General features: G+C 39.7%; 1 long non-coding RNA gene across 1 annotated transcript; it reads left to right on the forward strand.

Moving 5' to 3' along the window:
- The first annotated feature begins 4,149 nt into the window (after nucleotides 1-4,149).
- On the forward strand, nucleotides 4,150-11,052 carry LOC124254790. Its single transcript, XR_006892552.1, has 2 exons — nucleotides 4,150-4,290; nucleotides 9,927-11,052. It is a non-coding gene; the product is annotated as an uncharacterized LOC124254790 (long non-coding RNA).
- The last annotated feature ends 871 nt before the right edge of the window (nucleotides 11,053-11,923 follow it).

Genomic DNA, 11,923 nt, shown 5'->3' on the forward strand with positions numbered 1-11,923 from the left:
ATGACCATATGGGATTTGAAAAAAACACACCAAAGGTACAACACTTCAGATACTTATTACTCAGTGTGACGATTCTTTAAATATCTTTATGATCATGATCTTATCCAGGCATAAAAGCATGATACTTTCCGAAATGAGTGAGTGAGTGAGTTTAGTTTTACGCCGCTTTTGTCAATATTCAAGCAATATCACGGCGGGGGGACACAGAAATGGACTTCTTACATTATATTTGGGATTACACTTTCTCAGTACAGAGTCTAGCACATTTTAAAGCTTGGGTCCCATCCGGGATTCGAATCCCCACTCTCAGAGTCAGGCACCTATAGCTTATCGCCAGCGCACACAGTCAGCGATCTAACCTACTAGTTAGCCCGCGTTCCACAAAATGGAAGCGGGAAATCTGGTAGTCTTTATCACGTATCTTGTGCATCTATCTGACAAGTGGCCGAATGGAGTAAAAGTACGTTGAATACCGACAGAAAAGTTTCAATATCTATTGATAGCATGTGAGTAAATATTCATTGCTTAAAGTTTACTGTGTGTCTGGACTAGTCGTTGCACTTAACAAAATCAGTCAGAAAGCTCTGCTAAGGTGTCGAAGACTCTCTAGAGATTGTGTTGGAATAACTACGGCTTTGAAATAACGTTTTGATTCGCATTTAGAAGTTGGTGTGATGAACAATGGGGAGAGTTCTATGGATATACAACCTTTTTTTAACGTTTCAGTGGAGCTTCTAACACCATTATCAAGCAAGTTATGTACAATACTGCAGGAAAGTCTATATATACATGAGTGAGTGAGTGAGTTATTAATTAACGTCACATTGGCAATATTTCAGCCATATCGTGACGAAAACACTTGAAATTGAAATAGAACATATATAGAGATTATGAAACCTGCCGACAAAGGACAGTAAAGCAACTAGAGTATCACAGCTATATATGTAAAACTAGTAATTGAATCTAAAACATTTTAACTATAGGGGACAACACAAAATATAAATGGGCTATAGATATATATAGATATATATATATATATATATATATATATATATATATATATATATATATATATACATGAGTAAAGTTGAATAGTAAGTTGATGATGTTTAAACAATTAATGAGGTTGATGTACAAGGTTGGAGGATGTTTACACAAAAGGCAATTAATGTGTTATACAAGCATAATTGTAGTGATATCATGGCGTGGGCCTAGATTTTCGAAACTCTCTTAGCACTTAGATAGTCGTAAGCGCCATACATTAATATTAACTTACGGCTATCTTAGCGCTAAGAGAGCTTCGAAAATGTAGGCCCAGGATAATAATAGGATTAAGATTGCTTGGTTATGAGTTGGTGGTAGGCAGTGGGGATGTAATATCCTTGGTCTCTGTTTATGGCCGGTTTGAGTCTCTTGATGTGAATAGTTTCTAGAAGTTACCTGATCTTGTAGAGGGTGTGATTGCTGGTGAATGCATTGATGCTGGTCCTAAGGATGTTGTGGTCTGGGTGATCTTGGGTGTGGTCAGAGATGGCGGATCTGGAGGCTCTATTAATAATAAAAAAGTTGTACATCCATTGAAATCTCACCGTTGTTCGGCTTTGAAACACGCTCCAGTTACAACACACGTTGTGCCAACTTGATGTGGGACGAAAGACCAAAGTGATGCTGGTCTCAGTCGTTTGCTACTTTGGTTGAACCCACGAGCAAGGGTATGAAGTTGACAAATCTACAAAAACAATCCAGGAGAACCGGAATTCGAACTCATAATCACAGGTGCCTGGTGTGCCAAAGGGACAGCACTCTGCACAGCTAGAGGAATACCTTGGATGCGTTAGATTAGTGAAATCACCATACAAGTTATCTTCCCCTTGTCAATGTAGGTGCGGTGGGGTAGCCTAGTGGTTAAATCGTTCGCGCGTAACGCCGAAGACCCGGGTTCGATTCACCACATGGGTACAATGTGTGAAGCTCATTTTTGGTGTCCCCCGCCGTGATATTGCTGGAATATTGCTAAAAGCGGCGTCAAACCACACTCACTCACTCATTTGAAGCAGCACCTTGGGGCTAACATATTCAGTCATCCTTACGTCTGTTGTTTTAATCTCTTTGACAACTAGTGAATCTGACTGAACTGAAGAAACCGCCAGAATAGTACCCCAGCATGTGCCGTTGAGATTAACATCCAATGATCGAGGGAAACAAAGCACTTTGAGCATGCATGTAGATGAGATGTACTATATAAATACCCAAATAATACAAATGTATTGTTATTCATAAACGCTGACATTAAGGTCATCATCAACAGGTAGTTAACTAAACAAACTCTTGGAAATCGGCGAAAGTCTGCAAGATCGATAAGTCGACTTCGAGTGATGGCATCACTGTGGTTGGTAATCTCAACGTTTAAGAGTGAAACTGAAACCTTGCGGAAATCTGATGGATTCAAAGTTAACTGAAACTCAACGGAAACTTGTTGGAGTGTGGGTAACGGAAACCTTGCGGAAACCTGTTGGAGTGTGGGTAACGGAAACCTTGCGGAAACCTGATGGATTCAAAGTTAACTGAAACTCAACGGAAACCTGTTGGAGTGTGGGTAAAGGAAACCTTGCGGAAACCTGTTGGAGTGTGGGTAACGGAAACCTTGCGGAAACTTGTTGGAGTGTGGGTAACGGAAACCTTGCGGAAACCTGTTGGAGTGTGGGTAACGGAAACCTTGCGGAAACCTGATGGATTCAAAGTTAACTGAAACTCAACGGAAACCTGTTGGAGTGTGGGTGAAACCTTGCGGAAACCTGTTGGGTGTGGGTAACGGAAACCTTGCGGAAACCTGTTGGAGTGTGGGTAACGGAAACCTTGCGGAAACCTGTTGGAGTGTGGGTAACGGAAACCTTGCGGAAACTTGTTGGAGTGTGGGTAACGGAAACCTTGCGGAAACCTGTTGGAGTGTGGGTAACGGAAACCTTGCGGAAACTTGTTGGAGTGTGGGTAACGGATACCTTGCGGAAACTTGTTGGAGTGTGGGTAACGGATACCTTGCGGAAACCTGTTGGAGTGTGGGTAACGGATACCTTGCGGAAACTTGTTGGAGTGTGGGTAACGGATACCTTGCGGAAACTTGTTGGAGTGTGGGTAACGGATACCTTGCGGAAATAGTAATAGTACGTCCAACTGAATTGAAGATACCGTCTTATAGTGTCCCAGCATAAGTCACTGTTGACATATCTAACTGTTGATCTCCACATGCCACAATCTACACCCGTCACGCGAGACACTAACATTAAAACTCTACAGGTACATACAGTGAAACAGCCCGTGGTCTATAATATACGTGCTTGAGATACATGTTATCTTAAAGTACTTCAACCTAAGTACAGTGGAAACCGCCTAAGTAAAGACCGCTTAACTAAACAGACCTGATAAGTAAACACTTTTCTTTGGTCCCGGGAAATTTCTTAGCATATATTAGCATACCCCGCTGGTCAGTCTCTTGGATAGTCTGTCATACAAATTCTGAAACCAATATGCCTAAAACAGCTCATGTAAGTCTACAATATGGGGCCAGTCTTGATTACCACAGTGTCTGAAAATGAAGAAAGTCTCTGGGCTACTTTTAAACATATTTAATAGATTTAATATAGGATTTTTTTCCTGTAAAATATGTTCATTTCAGAGACTAGTTGTTCGGCTATCTCTTGGTTGACTTTATGATGAGTAGGGGAAGGGGATGCTAGTTAATTGCAAACAAATAATTCAGTCAAAGTTTAGTGAGTGAGTTTAGTTTTACGCCGCAATATGGCGGTCAGTCAAAGTAATTTTCTTGAAGCTGATAATTTTTTCATGATAATTAGTTAATTTATTATAATATGTGTTGACCCCACTCCTTTTTCCACACATGATAGTCATGTTAAGGGAATCATTTGGTCACATGTTTTCTTCAAATACTACATTTTCCGAAAAGCTTTATTTTGTTGTTTGAGAACCAAAAGCAGTCAGGTGACCTGGGCCTAGATTTTCGAAGCTCTCTTAGCGCTAAGATAGTGGTAAGTTAATGTTAATGCATGACACTTACGACTATCTTAGCGCTAAGAGAGCTTCGAAAATCTAGGCCCTGACCTCGATCTGAGATCATATCTGTTACCTGCTCCCTGCTCTAAGAGACGCCCAGGTAGTGGGTCACTTGCCTGAGTACAATCGGTCGCAGTATGAAGCTGTTGCTTGGTTCACACATCACGCCAGGGTTGGAATTGGACTAACGGTGTGATCTCCCAGTAGCCGGGATTCTCCAATGTGAGTACACATGGATAAATTCTTTCTGTGTATCAGAGATCGACACTGCTTTTCATTATGATCGGTAGTGCTATTCATTATGACATCTCCACGTCTACCTCCATTATCAGGATTGTACTTTTGTAGTCTGTTTTGTGGTGTGTGTATGTGTGTTTGTGTGTGTAGGTGTCTTTCTGAAAGTGTAGGTCTTTGTGCCTCTGTGTGTGTCTTTAGTGTGTGTTTGTATGTTTGTGTGTGTCTTCTGTGTGTGTGTCTGTGTACCTCTGTGTGTGTCTTTAGTGTGTTAGTGTATTCTGTGTGTAGGTGTCTTTGTACCTCTGTATGTGCCTTTCGTGTGTAGGTGTCTTTCTGCATGTGTCTGTGTGTCTTTAGTGTGTAGGTGTCTTTCTGTATGTGTCTGTGTGTCTTTAGTGTGTAAGTGCCCTGTGTCTGGGTGTCTTTACTGTGTAGGAGTCTTTCTGTATGTGTCTGTGTGCCTTTAGTGTGTAGGTGTCCTCTGTCTGTGTGCCTTTAGTGTGTAGGTGTCTTTCTGTATGTGTCTTTGTGTGTGTTTAGTGTGTAGGTGTCCTTCTGTATGTGTCTTTGTGCCTTTAGTGTGTATGTGTCTTTCTGTATGTGTCTGTGTGTCGTTAGTGTGTTGGTGTCCTTCTGTGTCTGTGTGTCTTTAGTGTGTAGGTGTCTTCTTTAGGGGTATGTGTCTGTGTGCCTCTGTGTGTCTCTAGGTGTCTTTCTGTATGTGTATGTGTGTCTTTAGTGTGTATGTCTCCTTCTGTATGTGTCTGTATGGTTTTAATGTGTAGATGTCCTTCTGTATGTGTAAGTGTCTGTGTGCCTATGTGTGTGTCTTTAGTCTGTAACTGTCTTTCTGTATGTGTCTGTGTGCCTCTGTGTGTGTCTTTAGTGTGTAGCTGTCTTTCTGTATGTGCCTGAGTCTTTAGTGTGTAGCTGTCTTTCTGTATGTGTAGGTGTCTATGTGGCTCTGTGAGTGTCTTTAGTGTGCTAGTCTGTGTGTGTGTCTGTGCTTGTACAACTACGAACAAATGCCAATTTTAAAGTGATAACCTCGTACCATGCTGCAGTATAACATGAATTGCCCACTCAGACCAGTGTACTGACCCCGTGGTAACTAGCCCCTCTTGTATACCCTTAACCTCACCTTCTATCACCTGACCTCTTCTCACCGGACACGCGCTTTATTTGATTTGATTACTTATTATGAAGGGCAATAGATATTTCATACATTCATTTAAAACAATTAAATATCTTCTTAAGAAATGATAGCCTTAAATCTGTTACTTTTAAGATCATCACATGCATGTCCTTTCTTTATCAAAATAATTCAAGAACCGCCTTTTCAATTATTTTTCATTTAAAAGAGTCAAAGCCACTCTGTGAAACACACTAAACCTGTCGCACATAATTCAGTTCGTCTTTTTACTGTACCGACCTATATATCAAAGGCGTCTACATGGCATGCGATATAACAGGTTATTATGACCAAACAGCAAGGCGGTTGCCTGTATTGGTGTAGTTATCTCTTAATAACCTTAAGAGACACATCACGTTCAAGTGTGACCTGCTGAAAGATTTTTATATTTGAATTGTATGAACACCCTTTTGTTTGCCATCGACCGCTGAGTTTTGACTGGATATACGTTTTGCATATAAATATCACATGACATTATAAAATCTGCAACCCTTATTATTGAAAGTAAATATGGCGCTAATAGTTTTCACTCAGTCACCCTTTTACGCGATGAAGGGGTGTTCAATCTTAATTGTCACTGGCTCTAATGGCCTCTCCGATTTTACCTAATTCGTTTTATACCGCGGTGACTGTACCGTTTCACTACAAGGTGTTCCCCCCAGTCGATGTTTGTTTTACATAACAACCTCTCAACCTTGACAACAACGGAGTGTCACTGCATTAATCTATAATCAAGTTCCACGATAATCCACGTGGTACTACCTAAAGCGTCGTAAGACCAACTCACGAATAATGAGTGAGTTTAGTTTTACGCCGCTTTTAGCAATATTCCAGGATTATCTTGGTCGGGGACACCGAAAATGGGCTTCACATATTGTACCCATGTGGAGAATCGAACCCGGATCCTCGACGTGAACGATTTAACCATTTGGCTACCACACCGCCCCCACGGATTATGAAAAACACAACGGCACAGCTAGATTCTTCTGAGCGTCGTCGGAGCTTTCCAGAAAAACTTATTCAAAGTTTAGGGATCACGTGTTTGTGTAATGTCTTCAGTGAGTGAGCATGGTTTTACGCCGCTTGCAGCACTATTCCAGCACCACCATGGCGGGGTACACCAGAAATGGGCTTCACACATTGTACCCAAGAACCTGGGTCTTCTGCGTGAGGAGCAAACGCGTCAACCACTAGGCTACCCCACCGTAGCTGTGGGAGAGTCTTACACTTTTGTGGGAGAGTATGTAAACGTAGTAATATGCAATAGATAACATCATTAATCTAAAGACCACTGACATAAACTAATGAAAAAGGTATTTTTGCAGCTGTGCATTTCATATGTACACTTTCATACAGAAATCAGGGCGGTGGGGTAGCCTAGTGGTTAGTGCATTCGCTCATCCCGCTGAAGACCAGAACGATGAGCATCGTTCTACGCAATGTGTCAAACAAGTCAGCAAGGCTAACCACCCGATCCCGTTAGTCGCCTCTTACGACAAGCATGGGTTGCTGAAGATCAATTCTAACCTGGATCTTCACGGGTCAGTAAATTTGGGGCTTAGTCAGGTCAAACCCAATGACAGGTCTTCGGCGTCACATAGAACCTCCCAAACCTAAATCATTCCAGCTATATGGCGGCGGTCTGTAAATAATCGAGTCTGGACCAGACAATCCAGTGATCAACAGTCAGGAAACACATGGAGACATGGCTTTGCTTTCGTTTACATTTTGTAATTCGTGTTTAGCAAATGCAAAATATCACCATAAATATAAACGAATTGAGGCGATCTCTGTGAAGATTTTCTTTAAGAATCAGTTTGGCGATTGCGATTGACTGGGTAGAAAAAGAACCCCTGTTTTACTTGACCAGCAGACTTCATCCAGGCGAAGGAGTCGAATGGATTGCTATTCTGTTCCACACACTGCATTTACATGTACATGTGTACACGGGGTTTCTGAGAATGACTCTTACTAAATGACCAACTCTGGGCAGACTTGGTGAAGGACTTGGTTTACAACTGCTGTACAGTACAGCAGTACATCGGCATCAACAACATCAATCTCAAATTTCAGATTGTGTTCAACAACCTTGGCACGCTTACAATAGCTGCTGAATTCCTTGCTTTCATCATGGGTGTTGGCGTGCATAACCGGAGGATCACCAGACAAATAAATATGTGCAAAAGTACACAATAAAATTCTGTCACAAAGAGTCTCCATTAATCCACCCCCGAACGTTAGGTCATCATTTTTTATGTGTTTCACGTAGCCATCAAATTCTGAACATGGGTCAGTCAGGCGGTCGGGAAAAAAATTAATAAAGACAAAATTATCCGAATAATGTTCTTGATTCTCATTTATTGTAATTCTTATTATAATTTCTCGCGTTTTGGGACTTGTGACAGAGACTGATTAAAACATTTTAGATAGATAAACATTATATATGACGAGGCGGTACGTTTTGGGTTCGAGTCGACGGTGTTGGAATGAAATTAAAGCTTGGTGTTTTGGGGGTTTGTTGTTAGTGTTGTTGTTTTGTTTTTTGTTTTGTTTTGTTTTGTTTTGTTTTGTTTTGTTTTGTTCTGTTCTGTTCTGTTCTGTTCTGTTCTGTTCTGTTCTGTTCTGTTCTGTTCTGTTCTGTTCTGTTCTGTTCTGTTTTGTTTTGTTTTTTTGTTTTGTTTTGTTTTGTTTTGGGTTTTCTTTTTTTTTTTTTTTGTTGCTTTGTTTTTGTTTTGTTTTGTTTTGTTTTGTTTTGTTTTGTTTTGTTTTTGCGTTTTGTGTTTTGTTTTGTTTTGTTTTGTTTTTTTTTTTTGTTTTTTTTGTTGTTGTTTTTTGTTTTGTTTTGTTTTGTGTTTTGTTTTGTTGTTTTGTTTTGTTGTTGTTGTTTTTATGGGGTTTTTTTGGGGGGGGCGGCAATAAAATTACAAGGTTCGGTGTCTGACGATGAGAAACACAAAAAATTAAAATTCTGCTCTTAGCAGAGTATAATATTTATGCGTCAGTGTCGTCAGTTACGGGCGGTTGTGTGCTGAGACATTTGACCGATACATTGTTAGCTTGCAGAAGTTTCTACTTGAAGTACACAAACTACTTAAAGTTTATATATTTAGAAAGATGAGCATTCATACATACCATTCATAATTCAAACGATACGTAAATCGTACTTGGCAAATAGTTATTAACAGTTCTATTGGGGATATCAATATGCTACCCTCCTCTCGCATGGGTCGAATTGAGAGGATTAAGATGGAGTCCGAATCATAAAACCACATCGTGTTTTGTTTACCAGCAGGTCTAATAGAATTTGTAAGTTGATGCTCGACAATGTCTTTCTTGAGCATTTGGAAGTTGAACACGCCCACAAAAACGTTTTATTGATAGCAACACCTCTTAAGGTGAGTGACAACTATTAGTTGAAGAGATTTTTAGTCAAGGTACACTTATGCAACGTAGGCAAAGGAGATTACATGAGAAGGCCACACAGAAAATAGGTTGTGGTTCCAATTTACGAGAAATTAATTAACATGAAAGAGTTTGAAAAATATTATATAACTGATTGCTGTACCACTCACCCTAAAAAGTTGTATGCATGTACTGCATCTTCTTAACAAAATCACATAAAAACAGGTAAATGCTTTCATTCGTATTGTGTCTTTGAGCTTCAAATCACAGAACAACTCCTTTAAATTGTGAAAAATTAAATGTATAAATTTGATCATTTTGTTTGCTTCATAGAACGGTTTATTAAAGCAAGTGGGGTAATTCAGAGGGTAAAGCATTAGGGTAGGCAGTATTCTAGGGTCAAAGGCATAATCGGAACCACACGTTTTTTATGCTTGGTCTAATAAATGCGCGTTCATTTTTCTCTTGTGGTTTAAGAAAGAACATGCTGCTTACAAAATCACACTACTAATGCTCCTATTTAAATTATGATACACTGAGAATAACTGGTTTGATAGACAGCCCCGAATGTCTCTACTTCTCCTGCTATTACTAATAGCATGTCCACTTCATCAGAAGAAGAAATGTAATGTTCAGCAGCATCAAATTTAAAAACCAATTTTAAACGATGCTGGTCATTTCATTTGCATTAGAATATTCAATACAGCACCTTTCAGTCAACAGGCAACTTTTTAGTTAGTTAGAGTTTTATTTACGTTTGTTAGGCCACAGGCCCACAGTACAAAACATTTCAATATTGTGATTACAGAGGGTTGGTTACAAGCAAAAACCAGTAAATCAGGGAAGCATCATCTAATATTGCCAACAGTGTAGCCAGCACATTTATCTATCTTCATAATAATTCCTTTCATGGATCAATCCGAAATATGAAAACATACTGTTTATATATACGTTGTAATACTTTTAATGGCACCAATAACTCCTTCTCCTACTCTCCCTTCTAACTCTGGTCTTTTCTTTCTAACAGGAATTATGAAGCGACTAAGAAAACTGGCCCTTTGCCTGTTCATAACTGTGGCCGTGTGTACATGGTTCTGCAGCCATATTGGTCGCCTGTTTCTCCCACTTCAGCGAATATCACCATGCCTGGCTGAAACCAGACCCTGTTGTGTTGAAAAGACCAACATATCGCTCGTACAACGCCATGTAACAAAACCAGAAAAAAGTAGTTCTGTAGTGGAGGATCTGTCATTTCCGGTTGCGAGCGGTACCATTTCCACGACTGTGGATTTAAATGCGAATTTTCACTCCAAGATAAAAAAGGTCTGGATCCAGAGGCCGTGACGATTTATGAACATGGACCGGAGTCAATTTCACATATATGGAATTTAACACAGAATATAGTCTATTCGCCGTAAGGTTTGGTATCTCACACAAAGAGACGAGGGCTCTGATAACAAAACCAATGTGGTATATGACGCTGTGAATATATTCACATATTGTTTAGGGATGTTAGAATATATCCAATTGGTCTTATTCTCATAATTGTTGATGGTTCTGTGCTGTTTTTAGCAATATTAAAGCAATATCACCTCGGGGAACACCAGAACTTCACACATTGTACCCATGTGGGGAATCGAACCTGGGTCTTCTATGTGACGACCAAAGCTTTAAGCACTAGGCTATCCCGCCGCCCCTTAATCTAACAGAAGTTAGATGGATGGTGACATGCTGCTCATGTGATCCATACATGATAAAATGTTTTTTCAAAATTATTTTTTGGGTGTGGGGTTGTTGTTTTGTTTTGTACACAGGATTTATTTGTTGACAAAATTTTATCAGAAGGAAACGTGAGCATAGAATGTATAAAAACGAATGGTGGTATTTGCTTTGTAGACTAGCTTCAGCAGTTCATATGAGGTTTGTCTGTCTTGAAGAATCTCAAGGAGATCAAAACGGTAATGTTGCCGTAGTTCCAATGTCGTTCATCTGCACACAGACAATTTATTATACTACCTTTATTCACATGATAATTGTACCGGGTTCGGGTGGGGATGGTTGATGTCCCATCCCAACCGTCAGTTTCAAGAAATCTTGAGACAAAACGGATTTAAAAAGAAAACTTTAACAAATAATAAAAGTCAATGGAAATCTTTACTTGTTATTATTTACAAACTTACAATGGCAAATCATAAATGTGCTAACTGCAAGACGTATGCTACAGCTGATCTAACACTTGTCAGTTTTGATAGTGCATATTCATTTTTATGATTTCTGGATTTTAATTAATCTATTTTAGAAAGAATAATTACTATGCGTAAAGACAGAGCCAATAATCTTGCACGGTAATTACTGTATATATTTAGTGGATTTAATGCATATAACATTTTTTTTGAAGACGTAATGGACCTGTCACAATTCTCCACTTCCTAATTCCATACGAGTTGCGCATTGACATTTCTTTCATATGCAGTCGTACGCACCATACGCACCTCATATGCATCTCAATCGTTTTGTGCAGGTTTTATGTACGCCAGCATGCACACAGTAGGGTCCACTACGCGTAATAGTTTTGAGCATGCACAAAACTATGCTGCGTACGCTGCGCGTACGCTATTACGCAGGTCATAAGTTATAAATACGCAGTGCTTCTGTCCCGCATCGGTCGAGTCTGCTAGATGATCCGTTCATCTATCTAGATGATCCTTTCATTAACATAGATGATCCTTCCATCAACATAGATGATCCGTTCATCTATCTAGATGATCCTTTCATCTATCTAGATGATCCTTTCATCAACATAGATGATCCTTCCATCAACATAGATGATCCTTCCATCAACATAGATGATCCTTCCATCAACATAGATGATCCTTTCATCAACATGGATAGATGATCCTTCCATCAACATAGATGATCCTTCCATCAACATAGATGACCCTTCCATCAACATAGATGATCCTTCCATCAACATAGATGATCCTTTCATCAACATAGATGATCCCTTTATTTACCGTGATGATA

This window comes from Haliotis rubra, unplaced genomic scaffold, assembly GCF_003918875.1.
Source record: "Haliotis rubra isolate DU_JTF1 unplaced genomic scaffold, ASM391887v1 Scf582, whole genome shotgun sequence".
Lineage (NCBI taxonomy): Eukaryota > Metazoa > Mollusca > Gastropoda > Lepetellida > Haliotidae > Haliotis > Haliotis rubra.